Source organism: Tachysurus vachellii, chromosome 1, assembly GCF_030014155.1.
Source record: "Tachysurus vachellii isolate PV-2020 chromosome 1, HZAU_Pvac_v1, whole genome shotgun sequence".
Classification (NCBI taxonomy): Eukaryota; Metazoa; Chordata; class Actinopteri; order Siluriformes; family Bagridae; genus Tachysurus; species Tachysurus vachellii.
In genome coordinates, this window is record NC_083460.1 from 37,198,811 (window position 1) to 37,219,461 (window position 20,651).

General features: G+C 38.5%; 1 protein-coding gene and 6 non-coding genes across 7 annotated transcripts in view; 1 reads left to right on the top strand and 6 right to left on the bottom strand.

The window, feature by feature from the left end:
* The window catches only part of dennd5a (DENN/MADD domain containing 5A), a 50,627-nt gene that overhangs the window by 797 nt on the left and 29,179 nt on the right, over window positions 1-20,651 (top strand). The gene's annotated exons all lie outside the window — the stretch shown is intronic.
* LOC132857175 (U7 small nuclear RNA) lies at window positions 14,068-14,125 on the bottom strand. The gene has a single exon (XR_009649499.1). It is a non-coding gene; the product is annotated as a U7 small nuclear RNA (small nuclear RNA).
* LOC132857151 (U7 small nuclear RNA) lies at window positions 15,242-15,298 on the bottom strand. The gene has a single exon (XR_009649494.1). It is a non-coding gene; the product is annotated as a U7 small nuclear RNA (small nuclear RNA).
* On the bottom strand, window positions 17,951-18,007 carry LOC132857157 (U7 small nuclear RNA). Its single transcript, XR_009649495.1, has one exon. It is a non-coding gene; the product is annotated as a U7 small nuclear RNA (small nuclear RNA).
* LOC132857162 (U7 small nuclear RNA) lies at window positions 18,502-18,557 on the bottom strand. Its single transcript, XR_009649496.1, has one exon. It is a non-coding gene; the product is annotated as a U7 small nuclear RNA (small nuclear RNA).
* Window positions 19,841-19,897, bottom strand: LOC132857144 (U7 small nuclear RNA). Its single transcript, XR_009649493.1, has one exon. It is a non-coding gene; the product is annotated as a U7 small nuclear RNA (small nuclear RNA).
* Window positions 20,369-20,424, bottom strand: LOC132857167 (U7 small nuclear RNA). Its single transcript, XR_009649497.1, has one exon. It is a non-coding gene; the product is annotated as a U7 small nuclear RNA (small nuclear RNA).

Genomic DNA, 20,651 nt, shown 5'->3' on the forward strand with positions numbered 1-20,651 from the left:
CGTTTAACCAGTAACCCTCAGTAGACTCTTAAATCTAAATATTAAATATAAAGATAAAAGTATTGAAGGTCTGATCCCATCTTCTCATTTGCATAGAGTAGAGATTGAATTTTCTTGTGGATTTTCACTTCCTCTTTTAGCCCTGAAACTAAATTCCCTTTCTTCAGGTTCCTAAAAATCCAGTTTCACCCACTTAAAGGTTCAGTGGGCGTTGTTTTTATTCCATATGTATTTAGAAATAACCTGAAAGATTTCTAAAACAAGATTAAAAACTGTGGAGTAAGCACAAGGCCTTAAAAAAAGTTTATTAATTGGTTGAGAAAACTGACTTTAGGAAGGCTTGTTTGTGTTTTCCCCAGTCAGTCATTTTGTAGATATTAATCTCTACCATCTGATACTGTGGGTGGGACTTCATGAAAATGGGCGGGGTTAAGGGAGTGGCCTGAGGGAGTCAATGAGTTCATTCAAATGTCAAACCCATAATTCTATCCCCAAACAAATCTTTAATAACGCACATGTAAACACGGGAAATTTTAAAAAATGTCCCCTACCTTTTTTTATTTGATTGTCCGGTTGAAGCTTACTCAATTGGCTCGACTGATTTCCTGAAGACATTTGTCATATGCACATAAGACAAGCTAGTCATATGCGCAAGCTTTCATGTTTACACATTATCAAAGATGCTGTTGTAGAAAAGTAAAGGTAGCGACATAAAATAAAAGGGATGAGTATGTTACATACATAAGATACCACAATAACACTGGCTACTTTCAAATGACGGTTGAAGATCTACTTATTCATGAAACACTTCAACTAGCACTTTCTTCCCTGTTTTATATATATATATATATATATATATATAAACTTTAAAAAATGCATATTATACAAATATGTGCAATATTGTCCAACATTTTAACATAACACAGGAAGAAGTTAACAATATGGTTTAAAAAATAGAAAAAAGGAAATATACAAAGTACATGTTATGCCTAAGTAAAAGATGTAGATGACAGTAAATGTAAAAAGCATGTTAAAAACAAAGGGTAAGATTTTCCACTGACATACAACATCTTCCAGAACACACCGCAGCTGTACAGTGCAGTTACTTTGAGTTAGGTCCGAGACTCAGCTCGGCTAGTTGGCAAGCACGATGCTGTCGACTCCGCTATTAGCATGAAGCTCTGGAAGCTAATGATTGAGCAGATGAGCGAGTGAGAGAGTTGCACTGCTTCACCGCTATCTTTAGGTAGAGGAGATTTTCAACTGGAATTGTGGACATAGTTGGAAACCAAAGTGAAACTAGAACATAAAAGAAACTGACTTATGTCAATATGTCAGTAATAATAATTTTCTTTTATTTAAAAAAAGTACGACATGCTTATTCGTAGTTCTTCTTTTAACCGTAAAGAAAAAGGCAAATTTTGCAATAAGTCTTTCTTCAGTGTCGTCATACTTCATGCCTTCTAGCTGTGACACATGTATCACGCATGTTAGAGAGAGTAGTACGTGTCGCAATCGATCATTATTAGCACGTAATTCATGAATAATAAGCTTGTTCATGTGTTGCATTTGGTTACAACAGAAAATAAAGAAACAGACAATCGACTCTGCTTAGTAAGCCTTTTGTGAGTTGGGTCACGTTTGTTGTGACGTTTGTTGAAGAAACTGTGGAAGAGCAAACTGCAGGTCATCTGATCACTTGAGTTGAGAAACTAAGATATACAGCGTTTAAGTTTAAGTATTTTCATTAAAACTTCTTGTACAATTGTGGTTTGAATAGCTCTTTATTTGTTTCTTAGACATTGAGTAGTATACATAAAAAAATCACACAGAATAATATACATAAAAATCACATCCATGTGAATAATTAGTGCTGTTCTTTCAAAGTCCAGAAAAATACTTTCCCTGAAGGTCAGGCCTTTTTTTTTTGATGAGTTTCGACCTGAAACAACTTCTAGGCAGAATCTCATGAGATGTCATTAACTGCTCAGTTGTTCCCCAGGGAATTTCAGCAGCCTTTGTTGGGCTGTTGTTGACTCTCTCTGTATGAAAAAGGAGATGCTTTTATACTTTCCTAACACTGATTCGTTATTCTTCATTAACATTAATACTGTAATACACGTATAAATAATGTTTAATACTGGTTTTCAGATCGTGTTAATGGAAATGGAAATGTAGCCGATCAAAATGTTAGTTGGTAAATGCATTTTAACGATTGCTGAATGATTCCTTGTTTGTATGGTTTTTTTTTTCTTAGAACTGAGATCACGATTAACGCTTACGATTCTTTGACTTGAATGGTTTATTAAATTCTATAGCTACATATACCAAGTGTGAACTGGGCTGTTTTACCTCAAAAGCTGTATTACATTGTTTTCGACCTCTGTGTCTATGAGCTACAAAGTGGGGAGAAAAACTATAGACGTCTCAAATGTTCATTTTTTTTTTTTTTTTGGAAGCAACAAGCGAGCTAGCTAGCAATGATGAGTGATGTATATTTACTCTATAGTCAGTGTTACAGACTGTACAAGCTCATACATGGCTTTATGTTGATTGATCTACAGAACATTTTTGTCTAAGCAGAAGGCATTTAAAGGTAAGAATTGTGGCTTTGTTTACCGTTGTTTCTTTCAGCTGCCATTTTGAGTTGACATCGCCTGATTGATATCTGTGTTTCTGATTAGAAATTTCAAGTCGACGTGGTGTTTTCGATGTTTTTTTCCCAGTCTAAGGCAGGAAATTCCAATTTATGGGTTTTATTCAAATGCAGCATTAAGCTTATACTGAAATCACTGAAATCCTGAGGAAAATAACAGCTATTTCTACAAAACAGAAAGGCCTTTATTTGTGTCATATATATATACATTGCAGCACAGTGTCTTTCTTCACATGTCCCAACTTTTGAGGTCTGGGTCAGAGCACAGGGTCAGCCATGAGCAACTGGAGCAGTAAGGGTTAAGGGCCTAACAGTGGCAGTTTGGCAGTGCTGGTGCTTGAACACTGATCCTCCAATCAACAACCCAGTTCATTGTGTCCTTCTTATCTGGAGACCAGCTCACAACCCACTTGTGGGTAGAACTTGCTCTTGTTAATGCAGTCTTTGTTTACTGCGTCACTGGCGAGTTTTGAGCAAGGTGCTACACGCAGTCATGACCCATTACCACTTTCATGCATTTCAGACACTTATGGTTATTTTTTTCAGTAATTGGGACTTTAATATTCAGTTCACAATGTGAAACATTTGCTCAGGACAAATTTTTGTTTTCTTCTCACCAGAAAATTTCCTCACAACTTTCCGACGTTGAATCTCCCTGTTATTTCCCCCTATGTGCTCTGTTCTTGATCAGAGTAGTACCGAGAAATAAGCTGTAATCCAGAGATCGTAGTTTAATAACTTTCTGTAAAACCTATCCTTCATCGGCTCTTGGGGAACTCGGAGCCTGTCCTATGGAATCCTCGGAGTGCCAACTGGACAGGGTGCCAACCTCACACACACACTACAGGAAATTTAGAGATGCTAATCAGTGTACAACACACGTCTTTGGACTGAGAGAGGAAACCCCTGAAGCATTAGGAGAACATGCAAATTCCACACACAAAGGATGGAAGCGAAAGGTTGAACCCCCAACCCTGAAGGTGCAACAGTGCTAACCACGTGCCAAACCACTACACCACCGTACTTTATCAAAAGCCCACGACACACTTTATGTAAATGAGCACTCGATAAAATGATAAAAAATATACATTATATAAGTTGTATATGACCATCACCCCATCGTTCCTGTGACGTCTAATAAGGTTGGAGGTCTTGATCCGTCTCAACATGGAACATTTTTAAAGTTTCTTTGCTTGTTCTTTAATTCAGACAGCACGGTTTCACGAGATTTCAACCTGGAGATTGACATGATTCTGTTTCTGACTTTTCTGCATGCGTCTGAGGTTATATTTTTGTCATTTTAGGGACGTTTTATTGTTAACCCCAAATTGTTTTTTTTAACACTGTGTCTTTATTTTCGTTCAATGCGTACAGTGCTATAAATAACAGCCATTCTATTGAAGGGTGCCAATAATTTAGGAATTGAAAATACGGTGAATACTACACTCAATATACACTGTGTTACGTAAATGACCATCAAGCTTTCACAGGATGAACAAACCTGCTCCTGTTACTGTATATTTACAAATTGAAAAATTTTCAGAATTTTTCTGAATTGTCAAAGAATTAAATTGCAAAAAAACGGCAATACTGAAAATCAGCCTGCTGCTTCCTCTTTGCCGACGGTCGTCGCTCTCAGTGCTCAGTGTAAAGAGGAGACACGCATGACGAACTATTGCACGTTCTACTTAAACACATCACATCCTTCCCTTTTTTTTATCTACTTTCCACTTGGCCTGTCACACTTTCTCTTTGAACCAAGTACCTGATTTATACCACAATTTGCTTCATGTCTTCGGCTCTATTAAGGTGACTGAGATTATCTTGTGTTGAGTTGAGACAAGAACGTCGTGCACTACTCGACACTGTCCCGCTGTCACGTTCACTATGCTGTCTGCGTTCCCCTGTGGTGACTCATCGCATCAGTGTGAATGCCACACGTGTTTTAGGGGGTTAATGTGGTTCTTGGCAACGTTGCAGCAGTGCGGTTCGGTGGAGTCCAGACACTTTCCTGAAACCTGCATGACTTTTGTGTGACGAAGTGTAGGGTGCATTAAGAATCTGGGTCACTTGTTGCAGTAAACAGTAATGTACTGGTAAAACCTGTGGTTTAACGATACAAGCCGATGGCGCGCACACTGGGTTGTTCATAAAGGTTGCACATATCAGTACGTCTCACGGGTACGGCGTGCATACGTGGAATCATATGAAAGTAGCACATAAATTCATTATTTGTTATTGATTAGTGATTAGAGTCTGAATAAATAATCATGGCTGTGTTTTAAATAACTGTTAGAAAACATCAGGATTGTAATTTTAGCCTGTACAGGCAGAGCTTTGAATTTACAACACATTCCTAAATGTTTATATTCTAGGCACTATGAGTTTCATTTTATTCAATAACAGCTAATCTTAATGTTTTTGCGCCTCTTCTGCCACGGCGGCTTCCCAGCGCTAGTGAATCTTTACTTATTATAGAACGACACATCGTACCTTTATCCATTCCAATAAATGTTGCGGAATGCCCATGAAAGTTAAAGAAAAAATGTTTGTTCCGGCAGCTAGAAACAGTCGTTCTTCCGCCAACTGCTCTTTGTCTTCCCGTCTTCAAGGTCAAACCAAAACCAAACAGATGTCTGTTTAAAGAAAAGGCACAAACCCTCCAACTTGAAGACGCTACATGCGTCAGAAAATGTAATGTCACTTCTTTATCTCTGACTGTTCCAAGGTTCTGACACATCTAATAGAGGAATAAATAAAATAAAAACGTGATTTTGTTGCTTGTAATGAACTTAATATAAACAAGTTCCTAATGACTAGACTGAATGGCGTAGAGTGATGTAGGAAATCTGATTATATTACCGTTAATCAGTTCAGTGTGATGATGACATTTTGTATTTGCCCACAAAATCCCAGGTGGCATCTAATAGCACAAAAGATTGCACATTTGGAAGATGCCCTTATCCAGAGCCACTGCCACTAATCACATTTATACAGTGGGATAGTTGAAGGTTAGGGGCTTTGCTCAGGGGCCCAGCAGTGGCAGATTTGTGGTTATGGGATTTGATCAACATCTTAACCACTGAGTTAAACCACTAGCTCAAATTTCTGTATTGAAATTTGTATTTTATGCAGATTGCATTTCGTACATTTCCCAGGACACGACTGCATTCACAGAGCCACAGCTACAGACACACACACACACACACACACACACACACACACACACACACACACACACACACACAGACACACACACACACACACACACAGGTGCTTTAGATGTTTACTGTAGCAAGAGCAGTATAAACATGCTTAATATGTCTCAGCTGTAAGGTTGGCCCACGTGCATCTCTCGAACTGATTGAAGCCCCATTTCTAATTACAGCTTAATTCCAGGTCTGTTTTAGGAACATTTTTGCACACACACCCTAGTTTACTTGATCAGAATATATGTGTATATAAAGGTCAGGAATTCACAGTTTAGTCACACAACCGATCGAGATCGTACACGGCAATGGCTACAGGATATAACTCTTGTAACCGAAACGATCTGCAAATAGACAGTTTAATAACACTTGGTTCTTCTTCTTCTTCCTCTTCTTCTTTTTTGGCATTACACAATCCCACTTTCTCTCTCTTCTAGCCAAGCCGGTGACGTCCGCTAGAACACCGAGAGCAGCTCTCATTCTGTTTTTTCTCTTCCTCCCACACTGCGTAGGGGCAAGGAAGTGCTCTCACTCCCACTGAAAAACGCTTCACAAAGCCAGCTCTGTTGGTGCAGGGGTGTCTCTATGATACGCCGCAACTCACTGCAGATGCAGCTTTGGACTTACAGCTCTCTGATGAGGAAAAACCTCTCTCTCTTTCTACATCTGATCTCCACATGACCAGTTTTGCCTCTCGTTCCAGTTGAAAGAATTCGGCGCAAACAGACGTCTTAATAGAGGCACATCTGTGTACACTAAATAAACGAGTGTGTGTGTGTGTGTTTGTGTGTTTGTGTGTGTGTGTGTGTTTGTGTGTGTGTGTGTGTGTGTGTGTGTGCGGACTCAGACATAATATAGAAGGGGTGTTTTAAGGGGTGTTTATAGAGTCAATGTAAGAATACAGGTTTATATCAATGTGCAGATTTGACTTTGTCTCAGATTGCATAAAGCTGTTTTTTTCCTTGGCAACAAAAAAACCTGCTATGGCGTAATCATTATTTTTCCACAGTGTCTATTCACGTCAAGGCTTGACGCTAGACGTAACAGGGTCTTGAACGGCTTCTGTAAAATTGCTCAACAGAGACAGTCGATTTCAATCCGGCTTCTGGACGGATTCTGGCTGTGTCTCAAATGGGCTATTTTAGACGATTACTGAGTGTCATCACATTACTGTCATTCACAGTGTGAGAAACCGAACGGACTATTTGCAAAACAAATGGCATGTACATGAGTGGATGCTTCACGAGAACCTGTCCCATCATGCACCACTAAAGGAGTGGGATGATGCTTCCAGTAGATAAGGAGACAAGAGAGAAAAATAACACGGTTACTACTAACAGCGGCGTATCTCTGGTGCCGTCTTTGGTTGCAATATATATATACATTCAAAAACACAGACACAGCCTTGCGATTTTAAAAGAACAGTGTCCTACATAATTATTGGCACCCTTCCTGAAAATATGGTTCATTCTACAGGGTGTCCCAGAAATCTCAATTCGCAGGGAAATGAACACCAATATTCACCAAAACATTTTCATACCTACTTTATATTATGTATTTTTCGGACAGATTTCAAGAAGAAAATTGTATTGAAATCATTTTCATGACTACATGGGCAAGTTGTCGCAAACCAGACTCGGAGCGAAAGTTTAAAGAAATGGCAGCTATAGAGATTATGATTTTTGAGTAAAGCTAATATTTGCTAAAAGCTGTTATGTTATGTTATGTTATGTATGCAGACTTTTAGGACACTCTGTAGTCCCAATTGACCACAACGCGCAATACCCAGTGTTGTAATGATGCTTGGCACAGCGTATTTCCGAGCGTCTCGGGAAGGGCTTCTTTTAGCTTGATGTTAGGAAAGTGGCATTTAACAGTGGATTTTAAAACTTGACAACCCAACAATGCTAACCATCCTCCTTAGTGTGTGTGTGTGTGTGTGTGTGTGTGTGTGTGTGTGAAAACTGTGCTCCAGAGTCCAGTGTCAGACACGGGAAACTTTACATCCGGCATCAGGATAGATCGGTCAGGTACGGAGAGGAGAATTAACATGTGTAGCTTGAGAGAGAGAGAGAGAGAGAGAGAGAGAGAGAGAGAGAGACCCAGATTATCAGGAAATTCAAGGATTCAAAATTAGAATTCCAAATACTTCAGCGCTATCGACAAAGCATCCCCTTTCTCTGCAATGACTGGGCACAGGGTGAAAGCCTTATTAGCGTATGTATAAGGGGCGCCTCCTGCCTGGAAGCCGTGATTGGCTGGCTCACATCCTGTTTTGCACCACCAGGCCTTTAGCACATTGAGTTGCACAGCTGGCCTCGGCACATTTAAATGCGTAACCCCCCTGGAGTTTCCCATGCACCCCTGCTGGCCTTTCTCAGTGACATCACTGGTTCAAGTGCATCTCTTTACTTTCCTGCTGCTCAGTTAATGATGCGCATGTGAAAGAAGCTCTTAACCCATCTCTAAACTGTTTCTGTTTAGTCACAAATTAGGTTTTCTTTCTAAATTACGAGGTGAAATGGCCTGAATTGTTGACTTCCCTTTGATTAGTGACACAACGAGACACATAACAATGATTATGTATTTTAGATTTTTATATACTACCAGAAATTTACGAGAAGCTATAAAACTATGTTTTACTCACGTTACTGCGATTTAAATTGAGTTGGTGTTATTCCAATAGTGATCATGACCACAATTAGCGTTGCATGTAAAAAAGGTTAATATCTACAACCCTAAATGTATTTTCAATAAATAAATAAATACTATCAACCACTATATGACATGACATGACATTTTGTCATTTTCTAGGTCAACTACAAAAGCTACATAAACATCATACCAGCTGCTTCACCATTGGCTCATCACTTCCTGTCACTCTCTTCCAGACAGGAAGTAAAATGTCACATTCTAAGCCAGAACACAAAGCTCAGCTTCATGGCTGCAGTGAAACTTAAATGTGAATTAAAGCTGTTACTGAGCGGCATTCTGCTGCCTCACTAACTACCTCATAACATATTCTGATTTTATGAATGCTGCAAACGTCTGCTGAGCTCATGAGAAACCGTACACACACTTTGCTGTTGGACTACTGCAGTGTAAAAGAAATCAAGCAGCCTACCTTCATTCCTGAGAGTAAACCACAGATGCTGGTCATGACTAGGTCAATAAATGTTAATGGTTTAAATATTTCTGGTATTTATTTTTATCCATTTGAATGTGAATTAATCCTGTGACACAATGTGGTTGAACCCTTTCTTTAATATTAAGTGAATAATAATAAAACACTTTCTAGAGTCTCTCTCACTCACTCACTCATTTTCTACCGCTTATCCGAACTACCTCGGGTCACGGGGAGCCTGTGCCTATCTCAGGCGTCATCGGGCATCAAGGCAGGATACACCCTGGACGAAGTGCCAACCCATTGCAGGGCACACACACACTCTCATTCACTCACGCAATCACACACTACGGACAATTTTCCAGAGATCCCAATCAACCTACTGTACCATGCATGTCTTTGGACCGGGGGAGGAAACCGGAGTACACGGAGGAAACCCCGAGGCAGGGGGAGAACATGCAAACTCCACACACACACAAGGCGGAGGCGGGATTCGAACCCCCAACCCTGGAGGTGTGAAGCGAATGTGCTAACCACTAAGCCACCGTGCCCCCTTTCTAGAGTCTATTGACTATTATTTATTGGCATAAATAAGAGATCAGAAAGGTCTGTCCACTGATAAAAGTGCTTGTGATAGAAAATCTCCATGAGGGAATATGTACAAAACAACTAATACAGTAAAAAAATAAAAACATACAAAAAAATAGCCGCCAAAACTTGCAGAGCAGTGGGCCGCTGCGTACGGACACGCCGCCATCTTGTGTTTATACATAAATTGTAGTAATCGTATTGTGACCACTCACCACTTTATAAATTGGGCTAGATTAAAAAGCTTTAATGTTACTATTCTTTATTATTGCTGTAGCAAGTTTTAAAATGTATTTCCAAGCTTTGCACCAATGAGGAGCAACACGGAGCAATTACAGTATGCTATAATGTAAGTGTAGATTTTTCTGAATTTGTCACTTTCATGTCTCACCTGTGATACGCTGCATCTTTATTTTTAACAAACTAATAAACCAGCAAAAGTAAGCAAAGTCAAGACCGAAATAACGCTCGTCTTTCACTAGTTAGTTACTAAACAAAACCCAAAGTGCAAGACTTTTTAATAAGATCACTGAGTCACGTGAATGGTGGTTGTTCTGTGAGGTTGTTGCACTTATGGTGACCATGTATACCTCGTGATAAGCAGTGGGCGTGTCATATGCAGATTTCACACCTATATAATATTTAGATACAATTGCCAAGGTTAGAGGGACTAAAAGACACAGCCAAGTTTTGTCCCTGTGTAATAAGAAGTCTACGTTTTTTTTTATTTTTTATTTTTTTTTTATTTTTGTTGATTTTTCCAATTTTCCACAATATAATCACATTGAACAAACCCTAACCTTCACAAATCCCTAGAGTAGCATTCATGCTGTCCATTAATTCAGATAGGAATTACAAGTCTTTATATATAAAAATAAATAACTAAATAATAATAATAATAAGAATGTAAATTAAAAAGAAATAAAGATAAAAGAAATATGAATAAAAATTAAAAATAATAATAAGCCTAATCAATAATAGGCCATTATTTAAAATGGTCAACATATTCAACTAGATTTGTAAAGTTTGTCACGACAAACTTTGATGTTGGCTTTGACAAAGCAAGTATTAGCAAAGGCCGGTGTTTTTTGGAGGCGGACATAAGGATCAGTGTTACGTTTGGAGGCAAGTGGACAGAAAGCTAGGGTGCCAAAACATTTGGAGTGGGGACGGGCATGTGACGTCATCCGAATCCCATGTGACGTCATCCGAATACTCGTATTTTTACGTGACGTCATCAGAATACCTGTGAGGAAGTTCCCCTCATTGTTCTGAGTGTTTTGATATGTCACATGTCCATGTTGTAAAAAGTTTTTTGATTTTGCATATTTTGTGGGACGGGGCTGCAAGACAACCGGAAGGCCAGTCGGTACACCCATTTAAAACTTTGTTCAGAGTATCACCCTAAAGGAGCTGGCCGAGTTTGGTGTAGATAGTTCGAAAGCTTGCCCAGTTATAAACCTCCAAAGTTTATAATGGGAGTCTATGGGGAAAAAGGCCACTTTGAGACCCGGTACCGGAAGTACCGGTACTCGGATCGCTTAGAAAAGTAATAGCAACAAACATCAGACCAGGATGTACAACATATCCAAATTTGGTGCATGTGGTCTGAAAGCCCTAGGAGGAGTTACTCTTGATAAATTTTTGTCTAAGCTTAAATAGGAAAACAGAATGTTGGCTTCTACAAAGCCAACATAATGAAAGAGAGTCACATCTGTATGTTTTTAAATGAGTTCAGATTCTGTTAGCTGGTTTGCTAATTTAGGGTAAATAATAGCTAAACATGGTCATTGGCAATCTTTTTGGAAACACTTTTGGTACATTTTTTTCAGCTAGATTAATATTGTAAAAATATACTAAATGGGCAAATTGGATTTGTTAATTCATTTTAGTATCTTGGGTATATTTGAAAAAATGCATTGCTTTAAAATCCAACAGTGATATTTATGACAAAATGTAGTACAGTAGGTAGTGTTAAAGAAACACTACTGTGGTGTTAAAAAGAAGGGATTTAAAACTTGTTAAAGCTTTGTACTTCTTCATACACATCTCTCAAACTCATTCCAGTCCTTTCAAGCCTGTTTATTTCTCAGGAGCACAGTGTACTGCTACCACCAGAGAACAGCATCTACTTTAGAGCACTTTGTCAAATTATTGGTTAGGAAGTAGCTCTTAAGGTCTTGTTGGACTGAAGTTCTGCAAGGTAATAGATGGAGTTTTCATGTGGGTCCATTATGGCTGATGTGTTGAAATGTCTGATCTAATAAATCCAAGGAACAGTCAGTACAGCAAGAACCATAAGCTTAATGGGCGAGAAAAGTGTTTTTTATGAACCAAACAGATTAAAGTAGTAGAAAAGGTGAATGAAGTTTAGAAACCTGAGCTGGGAAATCAGTGGAGGTGTGTTGACTGGAACATTGATTAATGGGCAGAGTCACTTCAAGTCAAGTTTAGACATGTCAATGCTTTCTCCCATTGTGTCAGCATCTGTTTTTAGTGCTTTGTTCATGCAAGAGTAGGCTTCTAATTGTTTGAACGGACAGAGATACCTATTAAGGAATGGATCTAAAGATGGGGTTTCAAATGTAGATTTGTTCCTTCGTTGTTAAAATCTGAGAAGTTAGTAATAATGTGTGGTCTAGGAGGATGTGGTAGATTAGTGGTTAAGGTGTTGGACTACCGATCGGTTGGTTGGGAGTTCGAATCCCTGGTGCACTGAGTTGCCACTGCTGGACTCCTTAACGCTCAATTGCTCAGTTATATATAATGAGCTGTATTGTAAGTCGATCTGGAAACATTATTGACTCAATTATGTGTCTTTTTCATGCAGGTTATACCGATGCTTATATTACTGTGGTGCCTGGGGCAGAAAAGGGAAGTGGGCATCACAGATCTATGAACCCACCCCTCCACTCCAGATCCCACATCCCCAGGTCCTTCCACTCCTCCCTCCCACTAACATACGACAACATGCACCAGTCACTTTGTGCAGCATTGGTCTGCTCATTTGCACTTTATCTGCCATATGGCTTGCGCTGCTTTATTTAATTTCTATTGTCAATATTATCTGTATGCACCTTGGGACTGAGAGTAATGCAATTTCAGTTCTCTATGTATGTACTGTACATGTGGAAGACTTGACAATAAAGAAAAACTTGATATAACATCTTTATTGCTGAAGTCTAAAGCTAATAGCAAATATAGATGAACCCTAAGAACACCAAGACTCTAAAAAAAACCCACACATTTTAATAGAACAAGTGTAAAACTTAGTAAGTGGTGGCTGTTCTGTAAGGCTGCTATGTTGATGGTGAACTTGTGCACATTTAGGTGTGGGTGTGTCATATGTAGATTACATAATGCCCCGCCCATTATGACATCTCAATAAATGTTGTTCTTAAAATATTGAGCTAATACATATAAAAACGAATGAATCTAAGCCACAGACTTAATAAACATATTTAGTTTTATGGCATTTTGAATCTGGACTAAAATTTTCCAATTTTCCGATTTTCCAATTTTCCGCTTATCCGAACTACCTCGGGTCACGGGGAGCCTGTGCTATCTCAGGCGTCATCGGGCATCAAGGCAGGATACACCCTGGACGGAGTGCCAACCCATCACACGGCACACACACACACACACACTCTCATTCACTCACACACTCACACACTACGGACAATTTTCCAGAGATGCCAATCAACCTACCATGCATGTCTTTGGACCGGGGGAGGAAACCGGAGTACCCGGAGGAAACCCCCGAGGCACGGGGAGAACATGCAAACTCCACACACACAAGGCGGAGGCGGGAATCGAACCCCGACCCTGGAGGTGTGAGACAAACGTGCTAACCACTAAGCCACCGTGCCCCCCGTGCAACAAATGTTTGAGAGACTAAAAGCATCCTAGCTGTAAAACATGTTCAGAGTATAAGTTATGTGGTAGATAGTCTTTTTTTTGTGGTATTTGGCAGAACCCCCTTATCCAGAGAGACTTACAGTATAGAAGTGAAAGGACATTTATCTCATTTATACAACTAAGCAGTTAAGGGTAAAGGACCTTCACTCACGGGCCCAGCAGTGGCAGATTGGCAGTGCTATCAGTAGTCCAAAGTGTTTACCACTGAGCTACAAATCACTTTGTTGACACACAGGTCACTAGGGGTATCTGTCATTTTGTGGGTCAATTTTCAGTCCGACGTTAGTAGATTTCAGTCCGAAGTTTTGTCATTGAACGTTCATGATGCCCAAAGTTTTGGGTATATTGGGTAGTCAGTCAATAGGTCAGCATTATAATGGACTGATAATAAACATAAATAAACAAAATTCCAAACTATAATACACCCAATTTAACATATATACACACACACATATATGAACTGTTATAAAGTAAACCAAACAATTATAGGAATATTCAGAATTTCTACAAGATGGAGACAAACTTTAGAAGCCATAACAACATGATTGATTCTTTCTTTCAACAAAGTAGAAGACGGAGTCCTGAACATCTCAGGACCCTACTGGACAAATACTAAAAGAGCAAATTTTCCAAGAGAAATAGGAACATCCCTGAAGTAGGGATTATTCTGTAATGTCATCTCACTGATGGTAGCTGATTGTGTCGTGAGGGTTGTGGGCGTGTCTTATGCAAATATTACTTTTACATCCTTTCTTTTAAGTTTTTTACTTCTGTGGTTAGCATCAGCACTGAGTCAAGATGAGCAAAAGTAAAAATTTGGCTGACTTCCTCTGTAATTTCCCCCAACCTTTTAACGATAAGTCATAGGCTGCTCTGTAAGGAGCTCAAACCACAAGCTTTAGTGCAGACCGAACGTTGAACCGTTGCTCATGTGCTGTCATGGGCAGCAACTACTGAATAAAAAGACCACAGATGGTAAATAAGCTAGTCATTATTAGAAATTGTCTGAACTGATTAACTAAAATGTGGTTAGTGTTGGGGCGCAGTGATTTTAGATATTTCACAGCTGTTTCCATATGTTTGACATCATACCCCATTTTTACAAGAAACCATTAAATGTGCCCTTCACCACCCCTTCTGTTGCTCTCATTGTCTTCTCCGTCGTCTGGGGAGTTCACAGTCATCAGCTGCCATGGTGTTGTGCACTACAGCTTTGTCCTCCAGTCAGCCTTGATGCTGCATTTTTCTGTTTATCAGCAACATGACTTTCAAACAATATAGTTTGGATCCACTTAGTTTCGATAACTACTACTACTAAGATGGCCAAAGCTGTAACGATGTCTTGTTTATGAAGCTTGTACAAGTCATAAAGCTTAATATGCGCAGATCAACATGCTTCCAAGGCTGGAATAAAAAAAAGTCTTGCTGTAGAGATGACCTATTACATACATTTAAACTTAACCTCTTTTAAGACTACGCAACTATCTAAGAAACAATCAGATCAAGACCATCTACAACTAAGCTATAATCAGTCCGGTAAACCACGACACATTTATAAAAGATAACAAAAAACCCCTCCATAATAGCTTAAAAGCCATAACTGTAATCTGTCTATGTAGCTTGTGTGAGTCATAAAGCCTCCTCTGTACAGGACATAGTCTTATTTAACATGCTTTCAAAGCTTTTAAGACTGCAAACAGTATGAAAGGAGAAAGAAAACAGATCTGTCATTAAACCAGGTAAGAGATGGGGTCCTGAACATCACAGGACCCTACTGGACAAATACTAAAAGAGCAAATTTTCCTGTTTACATGATGGTCTCAGTGAAGTAGGGTTTGTTCTGTAATGTTACCTCACTGACGGTGAGGAAGCACATGTAGGTTGGGGGCGTGTCTTAATTAATCCTTGTCGAATCATGTCTTTGTTGTATTTCCTGTGTGTCCTTGTAATTCTTCTCTGAAGCGTCTTTACCTTAAGAAAGTCAAATGGAGTCCTGGTAGCTTTTTATGTAAAATCTAATTAAGTACAAACTTTATTAAACTAACAGTTTCATTCTTGAAACCTAATCACAAATACTAAGCTCACAACAGGAACAGCTCAAACAGAACAATGTTTTTATGAATGACCATGAATGTTAATTAAATGACATTCTTACTGTAGGCTCTTCAAAATCTATTCACAGAATTTGAACAGCTTGTAAATATCTATCATTAGGCTGATTTTGGGGCTTAAAAATACAACCGGACAATAAAAATCTTTCAAACAGACTCATTTTTATGTAAATGCTAGTTATTGTACAAGGTTGCTATGTTGACGGTGACTATGTGAATTACCTTGTTAAACTAAGCAATATATTATTTTTCTTTTTTTATTTTATTTTTTAAAAAAAATGATGGCACAATTTGGGCCAAACGTGTGGCATAGTTTTGTTTTTTTCTTTTTAAAAAATTGATACTGTATACAAAGGACAATAAAGGACATCCATGTTAAATGCATTTAGAAACACAAATGCCAGTGGCATTGTTTTTATAATTAACCTTGTCTGCGACCTCGGCCATTTGTGTCTGTTGGTAATACAGGGGATTATTTGCATTGCTAAAGATGTATTGTTCAGTGGTGGCCCATTCACGCTGATCGATGGGGTGTAAACATGCTAGAAAAAAATATGGTAATCAAAATGTAATAAAATTCTCCAAACTGAACTGTTTTGTATCAGTAGGTCGTTCTACCATAAAATTCTGAAATGCGCTGTTAACACAATACTAAACTCTAATCTATTAGAAATAGATTCATAGTTGATAGAAATGAAATATCTTAACCTTTCATCCTACTTTTAGCCTTGATGAAAAACTAGATCTCAATCTAAATCAGTGAAATTAATTTTTTTCTCTCCTATTATAAAGCCCTGAGTTAAGTATGAATTGTTCTGAGGTTACTTCATTGATGCTGAAGTTTGTAGGCACGTCATATGCAAATTACAACCTTCACCGTTATCAAAAGCATCGACCATGACTCATGTCGTTTTTGTATTTGTTCTATACCGCTGTCATTTTTGTGTCAGCTTCTGTTTCCGCTCATAGAGAACGTGTCAGCTTGTCAAGTTATGCTTGTGATCGAAATAAACTGAGACGCACAAAAGGAAAAAAAAAACTTGACTGTGTTTAAGTCATGCACAATCTTGGCAGCTCTGTTTGAAGCACAAGGCGAAGGCGTTAAGACAAGGCTTAACGAAACACTCTCTGTCTCACGTACTAATAATACCATAATTGTGAGTCTATGCTGCACATAAAACTCTTCTCTCTACGGTCAGAGTTCTTTAGAGACTCTGACTGTTATAGAAAAAGTATGAAGCTGTAGGAGAAAACTAGGGTTATTGGAACAAATGCTAGAATAATAAGGTCCTTTTGTGTTTGTTTTTAATACAATGGTTGGGGATCTGAATTATCGCAGGATATTTTCAGGACAAAGGTCTTATTGAAATAGGATTTGCTCTACAAAGGAACCTCAGTGATGAATTTGGTTGTGGGTTTGTCACATGACTCATTATTGTTTTAAAGTCAATGCAGATGACCTACAGATGACCCGCAGCATCTCTTTGTACTTGTCATCTACCATATACATCCGCAGCAATGTGGGTGGGATCATATGCAGCCTCAGCTCCTGTCATGATCCTAAGACATAAAGAAAACATTACCTCTAAAAAAAACAATGGTACGTAGAAAGTATACCCATTTGAAACTCTGAGTGTTGCTTTAACCAAGGGTTGTTCTGGATAAACACAGAAATCTTCCAACAAGATAAAAGTCTTATTGATGTGCCAATTCTTCTACAAGGTACACAGTAATAATAATGACAACATCCTCATGAGTTAAGAAGTGGGCGTGTCAAATTTAATGACCCTTCGTTATCACTATCAAAGCCATTACTTTACTATAGATGACCGCATGTTATTTTTGGGAATCATTGTTGTTATTTTCTCAGTCAGCTGTTTGATACGCCTGTATACTTGTTTATTCACGTTATTACGTAACACCCAAGCAGCCTGCTTACTTCTTTTTTCAGTCTTTAGTTATCCTAGTTTTAGTGAGTTTCAGGTTTAGGGAACACTATTATAGCCTGAGATTCTTGTTCTTTACTGGGATGAACCACAGTGCTTTCTGAGATGCTTTACTGCTCAGCATGGCTGTAAAGAGAGGTTACATACATACATAGCTATCCTATCAACTCAAACCAGGCTTGTTTTTATTGCATATTCTGACATATACTTATTTTTAATGCAGTATAAATATTAGTAATGCACAGGAACATCCAGGAAGCTTTGAAAATTTTCAGAATCTACTGTGACCTGTATTATCACCAAAAAAGGAAGAACCATGCCAGACATTAACCAAATGAACTTTTTGAAAGATTTCAAGCACGGGAAATAAATAAATCTGTCTTTAAACCAGGTAAGAGAAGGGGTCCTGAGCAATACAGGACCCAACTGGACAAATACTAAAAGAGCAAATTTTCCTGATGAAATAACGGTCTCTGTGAAGTACGGATTGTTCTGAAACGTTACCTCACTGATGGTGAGGGTGCACATTAATGTGGGCGTGTCATATGCAAATTTCACAAGGCATTTCAATCTTTCTTCTGCCAGAAAAATGACTTACATCATGAAATTAAATAATATTTCATGGCTATGCATGACATGTTTAATATATTAGTACAAAAAGTGCATTAATTAGAATCAATCTTGGGAGCAAAAGCTGTAACAGTAATCTGTCTATGTGGCTTGTGTGAGCCATAAAGCCTTATTTATACAGACTGACATCCTTCTAAGGATAGAAGTAAATAAGCCTGCTATATGATTCATCAAAAATGCTTTCAAGCATTAAAAATTAGCTGTTTTGAATGCTTAAAGACTGTAAAGAACAAGTAAGGAAAAAACTTTGTTGCACATCAGAAGGATTTCAAGCAGAACAAACAAAGAAAAGTGATCTGTCTTTAAACCAGGTAAGAGAAGGGGTCCTGAACATTACAGGACCCTACTAGACAAATACTAAAAGAGCAAATTTTCCTGATGAAACAACGGTCTCAGTGAAGTACGGATTGTTCTGAAACGTTACCTCAATGATGGTGAGGGAGCACATGGATGTGGGTGTGTCATATGCAAGGCATTTCAATCCTCCTTCTTTGTTGTATTTGCTGTAGGTCCTTGTAATTTTCATCTGAAGAGTCTATAGCTTAAGAAATGTATATTGAATGAGTGAAAGTCATTAAATCATTCTTTAAGACTTTAAATAAAAGATTCCTGTCTGTTAAACATATCACATTTAAAACCTAATCACAAATTCTGGACCCACTCACTCACTCACTCATTTTCTACCGCTTATCCGAACTACCTCGGGTCACGGGGAGCCTGTGCCTATCTCAGGCGTCATCGGGCATCAAGGCAGGATACACCCTGGACGGAGTGCCAACCCATCGCAGGGCACACACACTCTCATTCACTCACGCAATCACACACTACGGACAATTTTCCAGAGATGCCAATCAACCTACCATGCATGTCTTTGGACCGGGGGAGGAAACCGGAGTACCCGGAGGAAACCCCCGAGGCACGGGGAGAACATGCAAACTCCACACACACAAGGTGGAGGCGGGAATCGAACCCCCAACCCTGGAGGTGTGAGGCAAACGTGCTAACCACTAAGCCACCATGCCCCCTCTTTCTGGACCCACAGCAGAGACAAATCTAACAGAACTACATTGTTATACATAACCATTTCACCATTGTTTTGTTCAGACAAAAATACATTTTTACCACAGCTTTGTGTTTTTACCACTTTTCGTCCCTTTAGCATGTTATACCTGCAATTAATAAAAACTGCATTGTTTAGACCGGGGATACCTTTTAGTATAAGTTGAAATTATACACACTACAGCAAAAGTAAACAATTACAGGCAACAAAGAGAATAGGAGAGAAAAAAAACGTGTAATTGTTGTGCAAATACTAGAACAAGTGCTATAACTTTAGCACCTTGCTGTATATAAAAAAAAAAAAACAATAACTTTTTACAAAAGTTTCTTACAACATTAACCCCTTGTGTGAGTGATGATTTTTCTACCAGGTTGTTGCGTTGATGGTGACTGGGTGTCACGTAGATTTTTCAAGCCCCGCCCAAAGAAAACATGTGTAACAGGAAAGGTACATTCATGAAATAATAACATTTATATGCAAATTTATTATTTTAAAGATCTATAGTATAGATTTCTAGATGAATTTCTTCCCAATTTCCTAGGAGGATTTCAGAACAAATAAGAAAATTGAAGTGATCTGTTTTTAAACCAGACAAAAGATGGGGTCCTGAATAATACAGGACCCTACTAGACAAATACTAAAAGAGCAAATTTTCCTGATGAAATAACGGTCTCTGCGAAGTACGGATTGTTCTGAAACGTTACCTCACTGATGGTGAGGGTGCACATTAATGTGGGCGTGTCATATGCAAATTTCACAAGGCATTTCAATCTTTCTTCTGCCAGAAAAATGACTTACATCATGAAATTAAATAATATAATACAAAAAGTGCATTAATTAGAATCAATCTTGGGAGCAAAAGCTGTAACAGTAATCTGTCTATGTGGCTTGTGTGAGCCATAAAGCCTTATTTATACAGACTGACATCCTTCTAAGGATAGAAGTAAATAAGCCTGCTATATGATTCATCAAAAATGCTTTCAAGCATTAAAAATTAGCTGTTTTGAATGCTTCAAGACCGTAAAGGACAAGAAAGGAAAAAACAATAAAAAATTTGTTGCACATCAAAAGAATTTCCAGCAGAGAAAACAAAGAAAAGTGATCTGTCTTTAAACCAGGTAAGAGAAGGGGTCCTGAACATTACAGGACCCTACTAGACAAATACTAAAAGAGCAAATTTTCCTGATGAAACAACGGTCTCAGTGAAGTACGGATTGTTCTGAAACGTTACCTCACTGATGGTGAGGAAGCACATGGATGTGGGCGTGTCATATGCAAATTTCACAAGGCATTTTGAGCCCCGCCCACATAAATGTGTATAACAACAATAGAACTTTTATGAAATGACAACTTACATATGTTGAGGTACTGTTTTAAAGATCCATAGTGTACATTTCTAGGTGATTTTC